A 12796-nucleotide genomic window follows, 5' to 3' on the forward strand; every position below is an offset into this window, starting at 1 on the left:
TTTACCAGATATTTCGCAAACTAGGGAACCTGATAAAATACAGATAAGCCAGCACTTCCTCTAAGTCTTGTTGCCTAGGAAACAAAAGGGGCCCGTTGAGGAGCCAAGAGTGAATAATTCTGTGAGGATGTAATTGAAGAGGAGGCAACGAGTCTATGGGGGCTGAAGCATGAAGGTGTGCATATATGAGTGTGTTTGCGTTTGCGTGAGCATGCATGATGCAGGAAGCTTGCGGTGGAGAAAAGGGACTCTGCTGTTTGAAGGAGATGCACCAGGATCAACACCAGTGATTCGAGCGTGCGAGCTCTTCTCTCACCTTTTTTTCTCATTGCTGTGAGCAGTCTCTGCAGGAGCTTCAAAAATAAACATCACATCTTTCTTTGTTAACTCTGTGAGCTTTGCAGCTGCACACTGTTTCAGTGAAAAACCCTCCACCGCGCTGAAATGTGAAAGACAAGACTCGGGAGGATTCGGTGGGTGATACCACCCCCTTTTATTTACTGTCCACTTCCTGCTGAGTTATAGTCTGTCCCATCCAGTTATCCAGTGTGTCACAGCGTGGGCTAAACCTTGCATTTTTTCATTGTTTGCCCGTGATGTGGAAGTTAACTGCATAGATGAATGTCATAAAATGTCCTTATCTGTGGCTGTTTGTTCACCATTACCACAAAATCTTAAAGTTTTTCCGTGGCATCATTGAGGTTTCCTCTTTTAAGTCAGCTTAAAGTAAACAGAGCATTACAAGTAAGGAGAGATGCACACAATAAATATAAAGAGATATTAAAAATTCCTTCCCATCATTAAACCTGCACCAATTAATAATTTAATTAATTAATGTAAAAATAATTAATCATATGGTTCAATTCCATTTTATTTATATAGCGCCAAATCACAACAACAGTTGCCTCACTGCGATTTATATTGTAGACCCTACAATAATACATACAAAGAAAAACCCAACAATCATATGACCCCCTGTGAGCAAGCACTTTGGTGACAGTGGGGAGGAAAAACTCCCTTTTAACAGGAAGAAACATCCGGCAGCACCAGGCTCAGGGAGGGGCGGGGCCATCTGCTGTGATTGGTTGGGGTGAGAGAAGGAAGACAGGATAAAGACAAGCTGAGGAAGAGAGACAGAGATTGGTTGAATGTCAAATTTACTCTTTGTTTTTTAAGTTTCACATCTTGTCGTTTCGTTTACACACCTCGTACGTCACATACTCACCTGATCCTCACCTGATCCTCACCTGATCCTCACCTGATCCTCACCTGCCACAGGTTTTGCTCCCAGCATTCCTTTTACATATGCATCCTTGTTTTCCTTGTTTCTATATGGGGAAATTGTCATTTCACTTTCCTGCAGTTTGCTGGGTTTGCAAACTACTCTCATTCTTTTCTTCTCTTTTTCAGTCCTTAGATTATCATGCCATATTTAATTAAACTTAAAACTAGTGATTAAACTCAGAATATAATGAGTAGGGTCTTTTTTTTCCACAGGAAAGCGTGCAGGTTTTAGGCGTTTCCACATTGGCTTCATTTTTAGATCTTGAAGTTGCATCCATCTTTTATACGTAGTCTGTGATTCCAAATAAAGATTTTCTTTGTCTCTGTTTCCGTGTTCAGACTTTACAGCCATTCTACTGCCTTGGTTATCTTTCAGTGCTTTTTTTCTATAGCAGCAAAGTAGATTGTTTAGCAGCTTAGAGGAGAGAGCTAAAAGAAAAGGACTGCTAGACAAGTAGACGCTGTCAAATGGCCAAAAACACAACCACAAATTAGTGTAAAGTGCAAGTTTACTTTACTTCATGTATCGTTGATGACAATAGCAATGTTAAAAAGACTGCTCTTTAAATTTACTTTTATAAAGAGCATTCGATTTCAAGAGTTTGGGGGCTTAAAACAGAAGGTGGCCTCACTGGTATTCATAAGACACACAAGAAGGAGCAGTCGACGACATGATCTAACATCATGTTATTTCTCTACACCCTCTCCAGGTAAAAATTTGTGCACTCATTCCTGGTTCTCCAGTTTAAAAAACTTTGTCATAGCTTCTTATCATGAAAGTAATACTCTGAGATTTCTGTCTCACCCAAAAACAGACTGTTCATGAGAGGATTACCCTTTATCTGCCCTTTTCTGTTTTGTCAAAGCAAAGAGGGAAAATTCAGTTTTGTGATGTTGTAGATTAGAAAGTGTGTTGAATCGTAGCAGGCTGATTTATTCGAGCTCAAACAATGCCCGGGCGTCTGTACATGTCAGTTTTATTTTGCCTGTTTTAAGTAGTTTTATCACATTAGATGAATTCAGAACGCCCTGTTAAAATTGCCTTCTAATCTACAAAACCGACTGGAAAAGAAAAATCACAAATTCAGGCAGAAAAATTCTGAGCGTAATAGCAGTCACAACCTTTAGTCTCTGTCAGATAATTAAAGAGCCGTGAACAGGCTTTGTTTTAACCTATCAATCCCTCATTAGCATTTAATATAAAAAGAACTAAGCACTGAAGTTTTAGCATCTTCAAGCATACAGAAAACCATCCTAATAGGTTAAAATCTCATTTGAATCCAATTATGCCTTTGCCATTTGATTCAAGTGTTGCAAAGCTTACCAGCCAAGTGCAACGGGAGTAATGAGCTAAAACCTTCATTTTCACAGTCTGTAAACAATAGGGGGGATGAGAGGACATGGTTGTGGAATTGCAATCATGGGATCTCCTGAATGCACAGTGATGGTGAACTTGCCTTGTTACCATGGTGATCCTGTTCATAAAATTTTAATTCCTGCATCACACTGACCATGCTTTCCCTCTAAAACAAATCATAGTGGGGGCCATGTTTTCTGGCTTACTACGCTATTTTAGTCCATTAAGATCACTTGTGTTGTTTTGCTGTCAGAAACAAAGTTTCTAGTTTAACTAACAGAGAAATACGACTTTTTTGATAACCTTTTTTGTGGCTCTACCGCACCGTGCATGACCAGGTGGAATAATATGACTTGATAACCTGCTTCCTTCAGGCTATTGCTTATTTCCATCACCAAATAGAGCGATATGACAATACATTTCTGTGATAACAGAGAAGCAGAATGGTGCGCGTGACATTATTTGTTTTGTTCTCCAAGCAAAGAGAATAAAAGATGTGCTCCAGGCTCCAAACTCACCCAGAGAAATCAATTTTCAGGTTCATGGTTACCTGAGACATATTGAACTTCTATACAGAATAATTTCTTCAGGTAACACAAAAGCAGTGTCTCAAAGAAAACACAAGCTGAATCTTTCAGACTCAGATGAAAAATTAAACAGAAAGTGCAGGTCAAAAAGCTTGAAAGTGATTTTACACTTTCAGACTACTGTATGCCTGGAGTACATTAAAACTTTAAGGGCTTAGTCCAATATACTAGTGTAAGCTTTCAAGCTGCAAACTGCTTGGTTCATGGTTAGTCTGGCATCTGAAATCTAATGGTGCATTTATGGCATCACGGTTTATTAATATGTGAAAGGTCAAGTTTGCATCCGTCACACAGATGCTACATTTCAACAACGAAAAACGCTTTAGAAATGGTCAAAAGGTTGACTTTATTTTCACTTTAAGCATTGCATAAAGTGTCCAGAGCTGCTGTTGTACATCTACCTTGCAATCACAAATAACCTGCGGAGTTTATTGAGTCTATAAGCCAGAAAACACCCAAACAAAGGTCACTCAGTCTGGAACTTACACAGCAAAATCAGTGAAGTAAAGCACAATGAGTGGCAGTGATGGAGGACTAAAAAAACTGCTTGCAGCTATTCATGCAGTGGCTGAGAAACAAAAACAGCTCACTCTGGAATAACACCTTTTGACATGACTGCTTTATAAATGTGTTTTTCTGTAAGTGCTAATGAACTCCATGTCAAACTAAAAAATGTGCTACATTTCACAATATTTTTTTATAGGTCTCATTAGTCGCCAAATAACAAAAGTTTGTATCATTTTACATATCGGTCATGCTGGATCCTTTCTGTGTGAAGCTTGCAAGCTTCTCTCTGTGCCTGTCTGAGTTCTCTCTGGATACTTTATTATAAACTGCCCATGTCTGCGGATATGAGTTGTAGGTGTTAGTGTGTGGTTGTCTAGCTGTGTTAGGCTTGCAATAGACTGACGACTTGGGTGTGCTCTGCCTCTCACTCTGCGCCAGCTGGCATTCACTCTTTGCCACAACCCTGAATTGCATAAGTGATTAAGACAATGTATGAATCCATGTATGTATAGACAAACTGGCAAGATAAAGTCAAATGAAAGGATCACAAAGGTTAATACATTCCCCCTTTAAAGGACGACATGAATGTTTTTAGCCTCCCAAAATGTCACTAAAACTATAGTATACTTTTTAAGACATGTCAACCAAAACTCCAGTCGTCAACATCAAGATACGATTCTGTGAAACAAAGTAAGGTTAACCACGTTTATCGGCCAGGAACCTTTCGCTTCATGTTTACATTTGGGGTCGATTTTTTGAGGAGGGCTACTGCTAAAAAATGATTATTTCAAAACATCAGGAAGAAAAACAATTTGCAAGAATACACATAAGAGGGCAAATAGCACGGAGAACAAAGGTACTCAGTATTGACTTCAATGCCCCTGCAATTATTTGGTTTGCCTCTAATTGCTAAATTAGGTGAAGGGACTTAATTCTTACCTGGAACAGTACAGTCTAACTGGAAAACCGAAAACAATATTTTCACCAGAGTTGTGGCAATACACAACTGTCCCTTTGACTTAAATAGACACAGACATGAAAAGTGCCGCAGAATAAGACTTAAACAGAGGCCAATTAGACAGCCTCAAAACTATTAGAGTTAATGTCCCAGACACTAAGCAGAGCAAATCACTGATTTCATCAGAAAATGTACTGCCTGTCTATTTCTTTTGGCTTTTGCAATACACTTTGTTTACCAGCAAGACTACACAACAGACTATTCTATCTAATTACTGTAAAAAATGTGCATCATCAGGAATCCTAAAGGTAGGATTATCCCTGGCAGGTAATCAGTGTTTCTGTAAGAGAAACTGAAGCAAAGGGCAGCCTTTGTGTACTCCCTGTCTTTTTAAAGTCTACAAACTGAATTTTGTATTGATTCTACTATTAAAATTGATTTTCTCAATACACTGTAAAAAAATATTCCGTAGAAAAACAGAAAATGTCCTGGTAATTTTCTGCCAGTACATTTTCTGTTTTTTTACGGAGGTTTGACGGACCTTTCTGTAAATGATAAAACGGAAAATTCTGTAGATTTACAGTATACTCTCTGTACTATTTACGGACATTTCCTTCAGCTATAAAACAGAAAATTCCGTTTATTCACAGTATATTTTCTGTATCATTAACTGATATTTTCCGTTAATAGAAAAATTGAAATTTCTGTTTATATTACTATTTCCAAGCACTTCTTTTCACTGTAACTCATTAAATATAGTTCTTTATATCCTTAAACGTACATTTCTATGCAATTACAACCTAGTACACCATGTACTCAAAAATTCATAAATTAAAACTTAAATTAATTTGTGCTTCGTACACAACAACATTGGTACAATTAATGTTAAATATTCTTTTATTCTCCTTAACTCAAACACTATACTAAAATATAATGACAGCATCCATCTTGTCATAAAACTACTAAACAGCTGATACATGAACAAAATAACTCACAAGCTTTCAAATTTGAGCATTTTTATTTCCTTGAAATCAGGTTGCCCTCATGTAAATGTGTTTATTTACATTCATTCAAGTGGCTACCAAGTGTTTTCTTCAAACAGGACACCTGACAAACAAAAAATGTCATATTTAACGACATGTTCACATTTAATAATATCCAGAGTACCTTTTAGTTAGAATCACTGCCTTGTGGTAGTTTTGCCTCAGCCAAATGGTTAAGGTGTGGTTTACATCCATCTCTGTCCACTTATGATACAGCATACACATGTAGTCAGTTATAGCCAAACACCTTTGATTACTGAATTACATTCACTTCATTAATGAAGTGAATGTAATTCACATTTGTGTGAACATTTGTCTGAGATTAACTCTTTGGGCTCTTTACCTTACAATATAACATACTTGAGTCAAAATTTGTTGACTGTTTAAGTGGCGCCACATGAATACAACTGAACAGATCTAAAGAAGATGTTCCTGAACTTTGGGTTTATTCGAACAGGACTGATGGATAACCACAGGACTTTTCCCCATATGATAACTACAACACATAATAAATTAAGACAGATTACTGTCCCAAACTTAAAGATAAAAGTGTATTTACGGGACTTGTTTTGTCAGTGAGGAGCAAAGTATAATTAGAAGTGCTTGTTCTGATGAAAAGTTAAACTGTAAACAGCAGCATAGTGAATAAGGATCTGTGTCCACGAATCCTCAGCAGTGACAACACTTAAACATCATAGTTCAAAATCCTTAATGCACACCTTTTTCTCCACGGTGTTCAAATTCTCTAAGCTGGTTAAGTAGAGGAAAAAGTCTGACATATTTCATGACCATTAAATGTTAGACAAGGCTCTGAAAACGAGGTTACAGTTACAAACAAAAACCTCTGCTAGTGCGCACAGACCCTAAATCACAAACAATAAGACAATAGTAAGACAAATTACTACAAAGTCTTGTTACCGCTCTTCATATAACAGTGTGACAAAGTCCTGAATGCAGCCTGCATGTTAGTACATCAAGGTCCATCTGAGCTTTAAGTAAAATACACTCAGCTTTTCCTTGGATTTTAAGAGTTGCTCAGTTCATACAGGAACTGCAGCAGTCGGAGTTAACGTGTCGCTGTGTTGCTCCTCCGTGTCAGCCATTGAGACTAGTTGCAATTTATTCTGAGGAAAAAAAGAGAAACAACAAGACATTTTTAAAAAGTTTGTATTTTTATAATTTTTTTTTACCTAGAGCATAAACAACATAAACAAAAAAAGGATTAGGGCTGTGCGATATGACGATATATATCAGATTACGATATAAAAATGTCTATCGTTTCATATTATACACTATTCTTTGTTTTGTGGTGTTGCAAAATAAACTGTTTACGGCAATATTTTTTTCATGGTTGTGATGGTCACTGTAGTTGCTATATTATTTCTTAAAGTTCTCTCCTTCTCTTATACTTAAAATAACCACACTATGGACGGACAAGTGACTGTTTTTACGCGTACTTTCGTTACCAACAATGAGGATAAAACCATCGTGTGGCTCCGCCGTCCGCTTGTTTATTTTCCACATAAACCTTTCACAATAAAGCTCAAGTTTCTGTTGAGACTTTTCAAACTAAACTGAAATTATATACATTATTCTCAAACATAAAATTTCAGAATATGCATCAAACAAATGACCTCAAATAAAAACATCAAGTAACTATAAATGGCGCTTACAGTCACCACGCAGACGAAGGCACAGAGAATACCAGCATGGCCAGCAAGGATGAGGCAGAACCAGAAGGACCAGTCAAAAGAAATCGAGGACCTTATTGTTAAATGAGGGGCTACCTCTGTAGCATGGACATGGTTTGGTTATGAAAAGTCTGACACGCCCCAGAAAACTGTACTATGCAAATTATGCCACAAACTGGTCCCCACCACCACTCGAACACGACAAACCTCTTTAACCACCTACACAAGAATCACATGAAAGAGTTTCGAGAGAGTTTACGAATGAAAAGCAAAAAAGAGTCGTCAGGTGCTCAAAATAATCCTTAGACTCAAACGTTAGAACAGGCTTTTCCTTGCAGCACGCCGTGTAATAAATACTCAGAAAGAAAATGGCGGCCATTTAAACTCATGTCTAAAAATGTATAGTTTCATGCATCGGTCAAAACACTCGACTCCAGGTACACGACGCCCAACTGAAAACATTTCACATAAGTCGAGTTGCCCGAGAATCACAGAATTTACAGAAAATGCACTATTTTGTGATATATATCGTTATCAGGAGAGATACGTCTTATATTGGGATATGAGATTTTGGTCATATCACGCAGCCCTACAAAGGATTATAATTCACGTAGAGTTGCATACACATAACACCATTCTGTTGCAACAAAAGCAGTTTATAATTAAAGTAACATACATACCTTGAAAAACTAAATCAACCACAACATTAAACTCACCTTGTGTTTGTAGAGAAGGTGGTCAGGGTTTTTCTTCATTTCCTGAGACCAGCTGCTCTGGATCATCACCAGCTTGTATCTTCATCTTTTTTTTTCCACTCGGGGAAGTCTTTCCTTTTCTTGGCCATTGCTCTGCACTGGAAAACCAAAGTGTGTGATCAAAGGTGAAATAAGGGATATTTTTCCACTGCAGGACTTAAAGTGCTTCAAGTAGTGATAGCTGTTGATCCATTTCTCAAATAATCTGTAAGGATCTGGATTTTTAAGAAAGATACAAATATCTCTGCTTATATTTGGCTAAAAGCTTGATATAGACAAGGCATATAGAGCCCCTGCACACCAGCACTGCACGTACATTATAGTTCAATCAAGAAATAGTTATTATTGATTTATTATTGAATTTTTTTAGTAATAATTTTTAGTATTTAATCACATTAGCACAGTGGGGTGACAAAAATATTCCACATACAAGAAATACTGCTCAGCATTTCATAAATTACATTTTCAACAAATGTTGGAGTAAAAACACAGTTACAGGGAAAATGTGTCTGTCTGTAAATATTAACTAAACATTTCTATGTGCTACAAAATAGACATACTGTAATTGTAAATGTGCTGAGGTGAAACTATACTTTCAATAATTTTACCACTACAGTCTGTTAACCACCGAAATAATCTATGCTGGTCAGCTAGCTAAAAGTCTTTACTTTAGCAGCCCAAATCAGAGGCTAACATTAGCATTTGCTAGCGTCAGCCAGGAAGGTCTGAGGCTTAAACTAGGGTTAGTGTAACTTTGCCTGAAACCCTTTAAAGTGTACAGTAGAGCCAACTGTAAAACACAGGTATTGATACAGTACTTATTAGAGTCCTAGAATAATTTCTAGAACCATGAAGTTCTCACTTTCCCAGTTATCCACATCGCTGACTTTCGCTAATTAGCTAGTTAGCAGTCACAGCTGTGTAATACCCAGAGAGACACAGACAGCTAACTATAATATTTATGAAAACTGGTTCAGCCACTGAAGGGCAAAACTGGTGGTATCACAGTAAAAATTATTTTAACATTAACTAAAATAAAGCTTAAGTCATGTTAAACCTAAATAACAATTATTTTAAAAAATGAGTCCGCAAAATATTCCTGACTTGTCTGGAGACAGCCGAAACCAGTTAACAAATAAATTAACAATTCTTTCTAAATAAAAACACGGAGTCTTTTGAAAAACATTATTTTAATAAAACGAAACATGAGTTTTAATACTTACCACAGAAATTTGAAGGCAGTTTCTCCAACTTCAGAATCCAAAATCCAGATGAAGCCTGAAAGAAGCCTAATGGCTGCTCTTGCGCTTACTTTTCCCTCCTTTTCAGGTTCTTTTTCCCACAATGGATTGCAGTAGTTGAGAAATACAGAAAAATACCTGTAAATGACTAATACGGAAAATTCCTTCACGTTTATACAGTAGATTGTACTGTATTTTTACGGATTTTTTTTACAGTGTATATACTGAAGTGCCTTCCACAGAGATGTTCTATCTCCACTGGAGTAGCCTCTTATTAGTAATAATATTTCAGATGTAATCATTAGGAGAGTAATACTGAACAACATCCTCGCATTGGCAAAAGAGCAGAATCATAATGTGGTACATAATACTGAGAGCTGTTGTTTATTGCAGAGTCTAGGTGTGAGAAGAGAAAATATTTCAGGTTCTCTTCCCTCAAGGAAAAACATCCAATCTTGAAAAAGTAAAATATATTTGAGAGTCCCAAACTAGACAAACAAGACACTCCTTTCAGTTCAACCCTTTAGCTGTAAAGCCGTGAATAATTTATTATTGAGGTTTTTTTAAGTACCTATGCCTCCGAAACTGATCTGCACAAAAATAGAAAATGAAATACATGACACTTTGAAATCAAAGTCAAAATCATGTTTAATGTCAAATAATTGCTCAGAGAAAGACTGAACATTAGTAAGGAGTGAAAAACTGTGTAATGAGCTATTTAAGGAATGCATGTCATCGCTTCACATTCCTCTAGACATCTTAATCTGCTGGAATACAGAACATGCAGTTACATGGTCCCTTGCTGAGAGAGATTTAATCCGATTCCTGAAGGACCAAGAAATCCATCTTTGCTCTGAGTGCTTACATCTGTGACTTTATGGGAAAAGGAAATGAAATATTCCTGATGCCATCTCATGACTACAACATACTGAGTGAGTGGATTTAACCATACAGGGGAGATATATATATATATATATATATATATATATATATATATATATATATATATATATATATATATATCTGACATAATGACTTCCTAATTGCATTTTCACTTGTAATAATGGTAATAATGAAGCACTGAATTACTGAATTATATTGAGAATCTAATTAAAGATATCATCTACAATTCAGCTGGATAACCATACAACTTAGTGGTTCATTCTTTCTAATCACATGGTAATTATAGATATCCTAAATTTTAAAAAATAACTAAATATTAAAGTATAGCCAACATCCCCCAATTTTCTTTAGTTAGAAATGTTTGAAATCCAGGGATTGACCCATCAAACTCCAAATAGTAGTAGATGACCTGCTCTACCTCCTGAGCTGAAACTTAGAACACATGGTATTCCCAGGCCCATCCACGTTTTAACCAAGCCCAACCCTGCTAAGCTTCCGAGATCATGCATGCAAAGTATTAAAGAGTTATAGTAAGCTGAGTGTCTCCACCATCAGCCATGTGCAGTCTTAAAATGGGGGAGAGGAGCTTTCCTTCAGTTGGATGAAGAAATAAAGGCAGGAAATACAAAAAAACACAAAAACCAATCAAAAACAGAAGATTTCAACCAAACATATGAAGCACTCTGCTAGTGAGAGGACAACTACGTCAAAGAGTCTAGTTTGACAAACAGATGGCTCATAGGTCCTCAACTGGCAGCTTTATTCCAATAAGGAGAAATCATTTGGAAGAAAAATACAATTTATTGCGAAATTGAAACATTGGGAAGCAATCATAGGGTAAAATCCTAGATAAAGGCAGGATAGTTACAGACCCCCTGGAGTGTAGAAACTGGTGGAACAGAGTCAGCAGATGGCTGATGGAGACTTTGAATGAGATGCCCTGGGCAACCCGGATGAGGTGGAGATGGGGAGGAGAAGAGCTCCACAACAAAGTGCCTGAAAGGGAGAGTGACAGATCTCAATGAATTTGAAGGAAAGGGAGTGGAGGCTGACTGGCTCCAAAAATGTATGACAAAGGATTGTGTGACAAGAGCAGTGACATTGAAACTACAACGGAGGTAAATTTAACAGGGAGAGAAAATCGAAGTGCCAAAGAAAACAGTGATGCAGAAATAGCAAATAACATCAAAATGAACAGATACATAATGTGAGAACAGATTTTCCTAACCATCTAATTCTCAGTCATAATGAGCTGTTATGAAAACAGCTTAAACTTGTGGTAAAAACAGAAGCATCTGATCAGGATGTCTTCCCAGCACCAACTATGAGGTGGCATCTCCCACCAGAAGAAAGCCCTAGGATAGAAGCAGGACACCCCAGAGAGATTAAATCTTGCAGATGACATGCAAATGCCTTGGTGTCCTCCTGGAAGAGCTGGCCCAGGAGACAGAGGTCTGGGCATCTCTGCTCTGCAAAGGTCCAAATGGAAGATCATCTGACAAAACGCTTAACTAACAACTTAATCTCTGTGGGGTATTAAATCCATTTTTAAGCTATTTTTATATGTGTTTGATTAATAAAATATGGGTTTTCCATCAAGTCTAGGTAACATAGACTACTTGCATATAGTTAGGGCTGGACCAGGTGACCCTGAATCCTCCCTTAGTTATGCTGCAATAGACGTAGGCTGCCGGGGATTCCCATGATGCATTGCGTTTTTCCTTTCCAGTCACCTTTCTCACTCACTATGTATTAACAGACCTCTCTGCATTGAATCATATCTGTTATTAACCTCTGTCTCTCTTCCACAGCATGTCTTTATCCTGTCTTCCTTCTCTCACCCCAACCGGCCGCAGCAGATGGCCCCGCCCCTCCCTGAGCCTGGTTCTGCCGGAGGTTTCTTCCTGTGAAAAGGGAGTTTTTCCTTCCCACTGTCGCCAAAGTGCTTGCTCACAGGGGGTCATATGATTGTTGGGTTTTCCTCTGTATCTATGAAGCGCCTTGAGGCGACTTTTGTTGTGATTTGGCACTATATAAATAAAATTGAATTGAATTGAACTTGTCACACGCCATGAGAGCTCCGAATGAAAGCAGCTCTACAAACAACAAAAAACCAAAATAAATCCTCTGATCATTAAACACGCTGGGTTTTACACTTAATATAATCTTTACTTCATTAACAAAAACGTTTGCACAAGTGATTTGAATTTAACTAACATAACCAAGCTGAAAAATGCACTCAATACATTGACTCATTTACGGGTCATGAGTTTGCCCCTAAAGGTTATTACCAGAGACCGTTTCAGACACACCCCGTCCAACAAGGACCTAATTAAAGTAGCCACATCAGCACATGTAGGCTCTTTCCCTTGTGACACTGGCATAAACAACTTAAGCACCTAATTACACAACAACAGATGATTCCCCAGTGAGGATATGTGAGCCATAGAGTGTTAGTCGTCGTATTTAA

The sequence above is a fragment of the Mchenga conophoros genome, linkage group LG2 (genome assembly GCF_057382185.1).
Source record: "Mchenga conophoros isolate Kocher_MC1m ecotype Shallow Benthic linkage group LG2, M_conophoros_male_GT1.1, whole genome shotgun sequence".
NCBI lineage: Eukaryota > Metazoa > Chordata > Actinopteri > Cichliformes > Cichlidae > Mchenga > Mchenga conophoros.